Here is an 11,214-nt window from a genome sequence, read left to right on the forward strand (position 1 = left end):
AAGCAGAGCGAACAAACAAATAACAAGAAAACAAAACCAACAAACCAACAGCAATCGTAACTACTTAGCACCTAACAACACAATAATTTTTCTCGTTGTCATTCCCGACATTATTGTCATTAACAATAAAAGGGATCTTCACACCTCTACTCCTTGAAACTAAGAAGCGACATGATGATTTCTTCTACACCTTTTCCTGTATTATGAAAAATCCTCCTATTCCTTTCCAAATGCTTCTTCTTTTTCTCCTTTTTCCTCATCTTTCTCTTTTGTTATCATCGTCGCCGTCACCGTCACCACCACCATCACCTCCTCCTTTTTTATTTAAATTTCTTCTTCTCCTTCCTTTTCCTCTTCCTTCTCCTCCATCTTCATCATCATCATCGTTATCGTTATTTGTCATCATCGTCGTCTTCTTCTTCTTCTCCTTTTTCTTCATCTTTCTCTTTTATTATCGTCATCATCGCTACCACCATGCTACTACCTCCCTCTCCTCCGGCCTCCTTCTCCTTCTTTTATTATTTAAATTTTTTTATCTCCTCATTTCTTTTCCTCTTCCACCTCTTACCCCATCATCATTATTATCATCATTGTCGTCTTTTTCTTATATGTATAACAATTCAAATTTAGAATGCACCGAAATTTCTTAATGATGGCGACACACAAACAAACTCAATAAAAAACAAGTTTTCACTAAAAGTGCACCTTATTTAAATCTAGAATGCACCAAAATTAAATCCAAAATGCACAAAATTACTTACGATACATGAACAATTCGGTTCAAAACAAGCATAGACCAAATGCACCTTATTTAAATCCAAAATGTACTGAAATTACTAAATGATGATGTCACACAAACGAACTCAATTCAAAATAAGCACAGACCAAAAATGCACCTTATTTAAATCCAGAATACACTAAAATTACTTAATGATAACTCAAAATTCTTCCTCCTCCTTCTTCATTATCATCATCATCTTCTTCTTCTTCTTTTCTCATTTATCTTTTCCTTCTTATTTTTACCTTCTCATGATTCTTCTTGTTTTACTCTCATAACAAGAATAAAAATAAGAAAAAATCAAACAAAGAAGAAAAACATATAATGCTACAAAATCACTAGAAAGAGGAAGAACCTACATTTATTTAACTAAATAAGATTACAATACATTATAAACATATTCATTCAAGTCTAATATGAGAAGTAATACTCCTAAAAGAAGAAATAAGTGTAACACCCTCACTACCAGAAGATCATGCTTTCGGATGCGCCACTCTAATAGCAAGAAGTATTACGACTACTTTATATACTTAATATTAAAATAGGAGCCTGTGACTCGACACCGTATCGCTGGTTTCTTTAAAAACCGGAAATAAATAATTTATCTTACAAAAAAATCAGGCAAGGATTCGTACACAAGATTTCTTATATAATAGCTTATAATATAATATACATATAAAACACACAACTCCTATCCCTCTTACAGAGTCGTAATAACAAAGATGAGAGGAGAAAAATAATCTAATTAATACAACATCTTATAAACCAAAACGCAGTATAACTCTTCATAATGCTTCTTCATCCAATTCCTGAAAAGGTAAAGTTGCAGGGGGTGAGAACCTAACCACACGGTCTCACCACGGAGTTTCAGAATTGTCATAAGAAGATACTTAATAAGAAAATTATTTTCAAGCTCAGTGATTATCATTGCCTTATGAATCTTTAAAAACCAATAGCTAATCATTCAAAACCTTTTCAAAGAAACAATATTTAATCCTTCAGAAATCTAAAACCTTTCTTTTCTTATAAGAAAATCTTAATTAGAAACCAACCACGCAATCAATCAACACAATCATCAATTCAGCACCAAAGCTCATTCTCAAAAGTAGCACACCAGGACAAACACAGGCAAAACAGACAAGGAAATCACAGGTTTAGGTAGTAGTTACAACAAATAGTTCAGGTAGCAGTTAAGAACAGTTTAACAATTAGGCAAACCAAAACAAGTTCAAACCCAAGCAAAGCATACAAATGCATATGATGCATGCCTGTCCTATGGATATATATATATATATATATATATATATATATATCAAATCGTTCAATGGGGGTACCATTTTCGGGAATTTATAAGTGCCCGGTCACCCTTACGTCGTAGGGTCAACAGAGTATCGAGTCTCAACCTGGAGCAAGTGGTGGCAAGCCACCGCGTCTACCAAGGGAAACTCGTGTCTCAGATAATTCAAATTCATAAGCCATATGAATAATTCATTCAATATTCATCAATGTCTAAGTCATTCTCAACATCATCATCATTTGTCAATCCGTATCTTATTTACAAATTCATTCAAAAATCATATTTCAAAGAAAATTCTCATCATCCTTCTTTCCATTCCGTTCATCAACAATCCCAATCCAAAACATAATTCTTTTAAAATAATTACTTCAAACGAAACTTCTAATATTATAAAATTAAGAAGATACTTAATAAGAAAACTGTTTTCAAGCTCAGTGATTATCATTGCCTTATGAATCTTTAAAAACCAATAGCTAATCATTCAAAACCTTTTCAAAGAAACAATATTTAATCCTTCAGAAATTCAAAACCTTTCTTTTCTTATAAGAAAATCTTAATCAAAAACCAACCATGCAATCAATCAACACAATCATCAATTCAGCACCAAAGCTCATTCTCAAGAGTAGCACGCCAGGACAAACACAGACAAAACAGACAAGGAAAGCACAGGTTTAGGTAGTAGTTACAGCAAATAGTTCAGGTAGCAGTTAAGAACAGTTTAACAATTAGGCAAACCAAAACAAGTTCAAACCCAAGCAAAGCATACAAATGCATATGATGCATGCCTGTCCTATGGCTAATGAGCTCATCTGTCGGTTATACAGCCAACCCAACAAGTCCGGTTTGCTAAACCATTGGACTGTCCCCCGATGTGCATCCCCTCAATGGGGGTACCATTCCTGGGAATTTATAAGTGTCTGGTCACCCTTACGTCGTAGGGTCAACAGAGTATCGAGTCTCAACCTGGAGCAAGTGGTGGCAAGCCACTGCGTCTACCAAGGAAAACTCGTGTCTCAGATAATTCAAATTCATAAGCCATATGAATAATTCATTCAATATTCATCAATGTCTAAGTCATTCTCAACATCATCATCATTTGTCAATCCATATCTTATTTCCAAATTCATTCAAAAATCATATTTCAAAGAAAATCCTCATCATCCTTCTTTCCATTCCGTTCATCAATAATCCTAATCCAAAACATAATTCTTTTAAAATAATTACTTCAAACAAAACTTCTAATATTATAAAATTTCGGCAGCATCTCCTCTAAAACTCGAACTCTGCCACCCTTTTCGAGTCCCATCCAAACATTTCTCAAACCCTTCTCAACCATTTCCAAGTCTCAATCAATTTTCAAAAATTTCATCCAATTCTAATATCAAATTATTTTCAAATTGAATCAATTCCAATAATAAATCTTTTCCTCAAAATCAAACCAGCTCCAATGTTAAGTAATTTATAAAATCAAACAAATTTTAAACCAAACCGCTTCCAAAAATCCATTCATTTTTATATCTTAAATTATTTCAAAAACCGACTCATTTACATTAACAAACTAACTTCAAGACAAAAAAAACCACATTTAATAACATTAAATCAAATAACTTTACAAACCACTCTTTTATCAATAACCACACACCACTAAAGCAATCAATAATTCAATACAGCAAACAGCCATATTCATAAGACAAACATAATCACAGAAATATATTTTTCACATCGATATCTATTTATAACAACTCTGTAAGATAAAATTAAGTTTTAAGAAAAACTCCTACCTCGAATAATCGAAACTCATAAACCAAATGCATCAAGAAACCCTTTCTTTTCGGCCTGCAATCAGCAGCAGCTGCAACCTCTGCTCCAAACCGCTTACGCAGCAATCACAACAACTCTAATCACAACATAGAATAACCGAAACTCAATCTTATTGCAATTAACGCCACAGAACCTCAGTGTAAGGTAACAGAATAATGACTAAATCGAAACTCATAAACCAAACACATCAAGAAACCCTTTCTTTTCGTCCCGCAATCAGCGGCAGCTGCAACCTCAGCTCCAAACCACTTACGCAGCAACCACAACAACTCTAATCACAACATAGAATAACCGAAACTCAATCTTATAGCAATTAACGCCACAAAACCTCAGTGTAAGGTAACAGAATAATGACTAAAGGGCTTTTTGAAACGGAAACGCTTACCGTAAACGAGAAGAAATAACTGAGTCAAGTAGCGGCAGCTCCGGTGTTGGTGTACAACAGAAAACTCGCGGTAACTATAAACCTAGCACAACAGCCTCATCAACACGCTCACGGTAACAACACACTTAACAAACAAGGAGATTTAGAAGTAAGGTTAGAGCTTACCAAGATAGAGGATTCAGAGAAGCGGCGGTTTCTGGCAGCAGAGTCGGCGGTGGAGCAGCCGCAGCTCCGGTGACAACTTCTGGAGACCAGAACGGTAACTGAGCTTCGACCGGGTGCTTACACCGAAAGCAGAGGCAACCACCAGCCACGGCGCCAACTAGGAACGGCCCTACATGGTGGTGCATAGTCTGACGACGGCTCAGCAGTGGCGAGGAGTGGTGACGGCATGAATGGCAATGAAGGTGGCTGGCTCCAGCGACGGTGACAAGTCGCGGTGAGAGTGACGATTGCGACAGCGGCTTCCCTCAGCGGCAGCAGTGGTGGATCTGGCGGCGGTTTAGACAAGGACAGCGATGACGCGGGGTTTTCGGTGGTGGCGGTGATAGCCCAGCAGTACGGTGACAGATCGGCAGAGCGAACGGAGGCTCCTTCGGCGGCACAAAGGCACGACGGCGATAGATCTAACAGGAATGGGACCCTCAGCGGCGCAGAACGGCTCCCTCGCGCTTGCTTTCTCTCCTTCCTCGACGGCGGTTCGTGGACAGATCGGTGGCAAGCTGGACGCGGCGAGATGGCGACGCGGCGGGACACGAGCGGCGGGCTCCAAGCCAGCGGTGGCAGCTTCTCTATCTCCTTCCAGTCGCGGCCTCTCTCTCTCTCTCTCTCTCAGTGACTCGACGACGACGGCGGCTCCCAGCCCTGCCAGCGCCGTCCTATTTCCTTCCCCCTCTTATTCTCAGCTTTCCCTTCCTCACGTGCCCCCCTTCTTCTTTCTTTCCTTTTCTTTTGTTTCTGCTGTAGGTTAGCTTAGGAAAGCAAAAGTTAATGACGGCTAGGGTTAGTTTAGGGAGTTAGGGTTAATTTGGTTAAAGTTAGGGTTTGGATTTAATTTAGGAATATTTGTCTTTAGTAATTTTAATCAAATTAGGATATTATAAGATTAAGTAAAATTTTTAATTTAATTATCAAAACTTGATTTAATTACTTTTAATAAAATAATTTCTAAAAATAAAATTTTTAATGAATATATAAATTGAAATTAACTCATAGTAATATTTTTCGAAAGTTCTGGATCTTACATACTACCCACCTTATAAAAATTTTCGTCCTCGAAAATTGATACAAAATAAAAGAAATTTCATATCACTTCACTCTTGAAAACATTTAAAGAAGAAGCAAAAAGTTCTCAGTATATATATATACTTATAGTTTCAAATACTAGGATTTTCATATGGCATAAAGGTATAAAGGATATAAGTGTGATGCGAAACAGAAGTTACAAGATAGGCTTGATGTACAAGATGATATGTTTCAAACATGTGATGGTAAAACAAGCCGGCAAAAGGTTATAAAATAAGCTGGGGTTAAAACGACGTGCTTAACGTCCGCATATTGATCTCGTACTAACTTCAGAGATTCAACTATTTAAACTTCAACATAACTTATCTCCACCATTCTCAACCGTACTTTATTAGGCAACTTATCTGAAGGTTCTCAATCTCATCAAATATTTTGCAAACCTTACTACTGGTCATAAGTCCCACATCAACAAAACTATTTCACGTGACACAAGGTTCCACAACTCCCTGTGACGTCGTACACTTACAAGTTTTACCTTTTATGTTCACTAAACATGTCCTAAAGGACTAATGTGTAGTTTACTAAGTTTAACGGTCGCACAAGATACCAAAACTATTCTCGAGTATACTCAGAAGGATAGTAGACCTTAGAAAAGAAGGAAAAGTGACAAGGACAGTACTCATAATGATTTGAAAGAATGAATGAATTTGCAGGTAAACAAGATTACACAAGCAATGGAATATGTCAGAAAGGAATCACTTAGCAACTACAAGGATAACTCTTGAATAAGAGAATTTCGATAGAATCAATAAGAAGAAAAACAGCACATTGTTTTGAAACAAATTCAAGCTGAGTCGAAAAAAAGTATGAGATTTTATAGAAGAAGAATGGTTAAAAATAATAGTGACGTATCGCAACGGAACAACTTCAGATTATTATAAGGGTTTCATGGCTCGTGGTATCAACAACCGTGTTGCAAGAGTCTTAACATAGTTAGAAGTGTAGACAGATCAAGATATACATAGGGTACAGATTATGAAACAAAGAAATATAAATTACATTTTAAGAAAAGAAAAAGGATAAACGACACGTCAAATTACATGGCACGATTAGAATGCTTAAGCCTATACCACCCAATTAGAAGGAGTACTTAACATTTTCAATGATTCAAGGATCCGTATTGTACCAAAATAATTTTCCAATAGATAGGCGCAAGTATGTTCAAAGAGATACAAATCTCAATAAGAGAAGAATAAGCGACAAAGATAAAATTTACGTGAATTCGGAAGGAGGCGTAGGATTACAACTAAACAATAATGTACAGGCACGAGAAAACGTTTCAAAAAGAGTTATTTCGCATTCTAATAAGAAATATTGAATTTAGGAATTCCAAAGGAAATAAGAAAAGGATAGTGGTAAATTAGATCAAAATAAACTAAAATCAAATCAGAGGAGCACAAGGTTTACAAGAATATGAAGGAATGGTTCAAATTACCAACAAATAAGAATGGTCAAAAGTCATAAAGTATGCCGGAAGGAAGAATCAAAATGCAAATAGGAAAAAATTTTGATTTCAAAGAACTCCGATAGAAACCACAGAGGAGAACAGGGCAATTGTTTTACAAAATTCAAGAGAATCATAAAAAACGTAAATATTGCGTCATGTTAAAACAAATTCAAGTCAAACTAAATTATGCAAGATTTGTGAAATGAAAATTAGCTAGGCTAAGGATGAAATGTTTTCTCGACAACCTTGAAAGGTACATTACATAACCAATTAAGAATTCGCATAAAAACAAAGTGAGATTGGTAGGAAATCAAGTTGTTTTTTGTCAAAACTATTTCTAAGGTTAAGACGAAATATGTGAAATTTGAAAGATGGAATTTAATTGGACTAAGGACCAAAAGTAATTCCTCAGAAATCTAAAAAGATACTCAAGCATTTAGTCAATTAAGAGTATATAGTGAAATCACGGTAATATTGAAAGGAATTTCAAATTTTGTTTAAAAAGGAAAATTTGAGGTATGGTTTCAAAAATACATATGAATAAAGACATGCCAAATTCGAAACATCTTTATCAAATTTAAAGAATAATTATAGGTACAATCAAGTAAGAAAGGATTAAGTTGAAATTTCTTCTAAGAGAATCGAAAATCTCTTTTAAAAAGTTTAAAACTAAAATTCCAAGTGTATTTTTGAAATCACAATATCATAAAGATATTCAAGAAGATTGAGAGATGTAAGGAAAGAAACCCACTCACATTTTGAGAAAGAAACTTAATCAAGGAACTCGAACAGAATTTACAAGACACGACAAATCGAATAAGTTCTCAGCTAATCTGAAGAAATACAAAATTATTAAAGAAAAACAACCCTATCAATAGCAATTTCTTAAAGATTTCAAAGACTTTTTTGATGCATTAAACAATTTCAAGGTTACATAGAGAGTACATGAATAAAAAAGAGTTTGAACAGACAAAAACAAATCCTCCAAGGAATTTAAGTAAACGTAGGCAGTTAAGATTAAATGGGAATGAATTTCAACAAGAGATAAGGTTAAGAAATAATCAAACTACTTTTTGAAAAGAAACCTCAAATAAAGGTTTTCAAGGCACCCTATAAAAGAACAAGATACAACTCATTAATAGAATTTTCAAGACACATAAAAGAATATCCTCGAGAATCAATTCCTCACGTCCACAAGCCGTGCGATAAGCGTTACCTATTACTTATCAATTCTAATTCGCCCATAATAACCTATTAACTTCTCCGTTCACATAAGCCATCAATAAGTTGGCCAGACTTAACATCAACATATATGTAACGGTAAGCTAACAGTGTTAATTAATAGGCAGGCAAGTGCATAAAACTCTAATTCTTGTTACTTGGACAAGACCTACAACATGACAGACATTCAGAGAATGTAATGAAGCATAGTCAGTCCATTCCCAAGGCTCTAATCAGGATGAACTACTCTGATACCATAATGTAACACCCTCACTGCCAGAATGTCACGCTTCCGGCTACGCCACTCTGATACCAAGAAGTATTAAGACTACTTTATATACTTAATATTAAAATAGGAGCCTGTGACTCGACACCGTATCGCTGGTTTCTCTAAAAACTGGAAATAAATACTTTATCTTACAAAAAAATCAGGCATGGATTCATACACAAGATTTCTTATATAATAGCTTATAATATAATATACATATAAAACACACAACTCCTATTCCTCTTACAGAGTTGTAATAACAAAGACGAGAGGAGAAAAATAATCTAATTAATACAACATCTTATAAACCAAAACGCAGTATAACTCTTCATAATGCTTCTTCATCCAATTCCTGAAAAGGTAAAGCTGCAGGGGGGTGAGAACCTAACCATACGGTCTCACCACGGAGTTTCAGAATTGTCATAAGAAGATACTTAATAAGAAAACTATTTTCAAGCTCAGTGATTATCATTGCCTTATGAATCTTTAAAAACCAATAGCTAATCATTCAAAAGCTTTTCAAAGAAACAATATTTAATCCTTCAGAAATCCAAAACCTTTCTTTTCTTATAAGAAAATCTTAATCAGAAACCAACCATGCAATCAATCAACACAATCATCAATTCAACACCAAAGCTCATTCTCAAAAGTAGCACACCAGGACAAACACAGGCAAAACAGACAAGGAAATCACAGGTTTAGGTAGCAGTTACAGCAAATAGTTCAGGTAGCAGTTAAGAACAATTTAAAAATTAGGCAAACCAAAACAAGTTCAAACCCAAGCAAAGCATACAAATGCATATGATGCATGCCTGTCCTATGGCTAATGAGCTCATCTGTCGGTTATACAGCCAACCCGACAAGTCCAGTTTGCTAAACCATTGGACTGTCCCCCGACGCGCATCACCATGAGTCTATGCATAGTTTTTTCTCATATATATATATATATATATATATCAAATCGCTCAATGGTGTTTGCTAAACCATTGGACTGTCCCCCGACGCGCATCACCATGAGTCTATGCATAGTTTTTTCTCATATATATATATATATATATCAAATCGCTCAATGGGGGTACCGTTCCCGGGAATTTATAAGTGCCCGGTCACCCTTACGTCGTAGGGTCAACAGAGTATCGAGTCTCAACCTGGAGCAAGAGGTGGCAAGCCACTGGGTCTACCCAGGAAAACTTGTGTCTCAGATAGTTTAAATTCATAAGCCATATGAATAATTCATTCAACATTCATCAATGTCTAAGTCATTCTCAACATCATCATCATTCGTCAATCCATATCTCATTTCCAAATTCATTCAAAAATCATATTTCAAAGAAAATCCTCATCATCCTTCTTTCCATTCCGTTCATCAACAATCCCAATCCAAAACATAATTCTTTTAAAATAATTACTTCAAAGGAAACTTCTAATTTTATAAAATTTCGCAGTATCTCTTCTAAAACTCAGACTCTGCCACCCTTTTCGGGTCGCATCCAAACATTTCTCAAACCCTTCTCAACCATTTCCAAGTCTCAATTATTTTCCAAAATTCATCCAGTTCTAATATCAAATATTTTCAAATTGAATCAATTCCAATAATAAATCTTTTCTTCAAAATCAAACCAGCTCCAATGTTAAGTAATTTATAAAATCAAATAAATTTTAAACAAAACCGCTTCCAAAAATCCATTCATTTTTATATATCAAATCATTTCAAAAATCGACGCATTTACATTAACAAACTAACTCCAAGACCCAAAAAAATCACATTTAATAACATTAAATCAAATAACTTTACAAACCACTCTTTTATCAATAACCACACACCACTAAAGCAATCAATAATTGAATACAGCAAACAGCCACATCCATAAGACAAACATAATCACAGAAATATATTTTTCACATCGATATCTATTTATAACAACTCTGTAAGATAAAATTAAGTTTTAAGAAAAACTCCTACCTCGAATAATCGAAACTCATAAACCAAACGCATCAAGAAACCCTTTCTTTTTAGCCTGCAATCTTGGCAGCTGCAACCTCAGCTCCAAACCGCTTATGCAGCAACCACAATAACTCTAATCACAACATATAATAACCGAAACTCAATCTTATAGCAATTAACACTGCAAAACCACAGCATAAGGTAACAAAATAATGACTAAAGGGCTTTTCGAAACGGAAATGCTTACCGTAACCGAGAAGATATAACTGAGTCAAGTAGCGGCAGCTCCGGTGTTGGTGTACAACAGAAAACTCGCGGTAACCATAAACCTAGCACAACAGCCTCATCAACACGCTCACGGTAACAACGCACTTAATGAACAGCGAGATTTAGAAGTAAGGTTTGAGCTTACCAAGAAAGAGGATTCATAGAAGCGGCGGTTTCCGGCAACTGAGGTGGCGGTGGAGCAGCCACAGCTCCGGTGACAACTTTTTGAGAGCAGAACGGTAAATGAGCTTCAACGGGGTGCTTACACCGAAAGCAGAGGCAACCACCAGCCACGGCACCAACTAGGAACGGCCCTGTGTAGCGGTGCACAGTCTGACGACGGCTCAGTAGTGCCGAGGAGTGGTGACAGCATGAATGGTGATGAAGGTGGCTGGCTCCAGCGACGGTGACAGGTCGCGGTGAGAGTGACGATGGCGACGGCGGCTTCCCTTAGCGGCGGCAGCGGCGGATCTGGCGGCG

At 36.0% G+C, this 11,214-nt stretch overlaps 1 long non-coding RNA gene across 1 annotated transcript; it reads right to left on the reverse strand.

The window, feature by feature from the left end:
* Positions 1,414–3,973, reverse strand: LOC110267957. The gene is made up of 2 exons (XR_002355942.1): positions 3,857–3,973; positions 1,414–1,587 (listed from the first exon to the last, which is right to left on the reverse strand). It is a non-coding gene; the product is annotated as an uncharacterized LOC110267957 (long non-coding RNA).

The sequence above is a fragment of the Arachis ipaensis genome, chromosome B10, assembly GCF_000816755.2.
Source record: "Arachis ipaensis cultivar K30076 chromosome B10, Araip1.1, whole genome shotgun sequence".
NCBI lineage: Eukaryota > Viridiplantae > Streptophyta > Magnoliopsida > Fabales > Fabaceae > Arachis > Arachis ipaensis.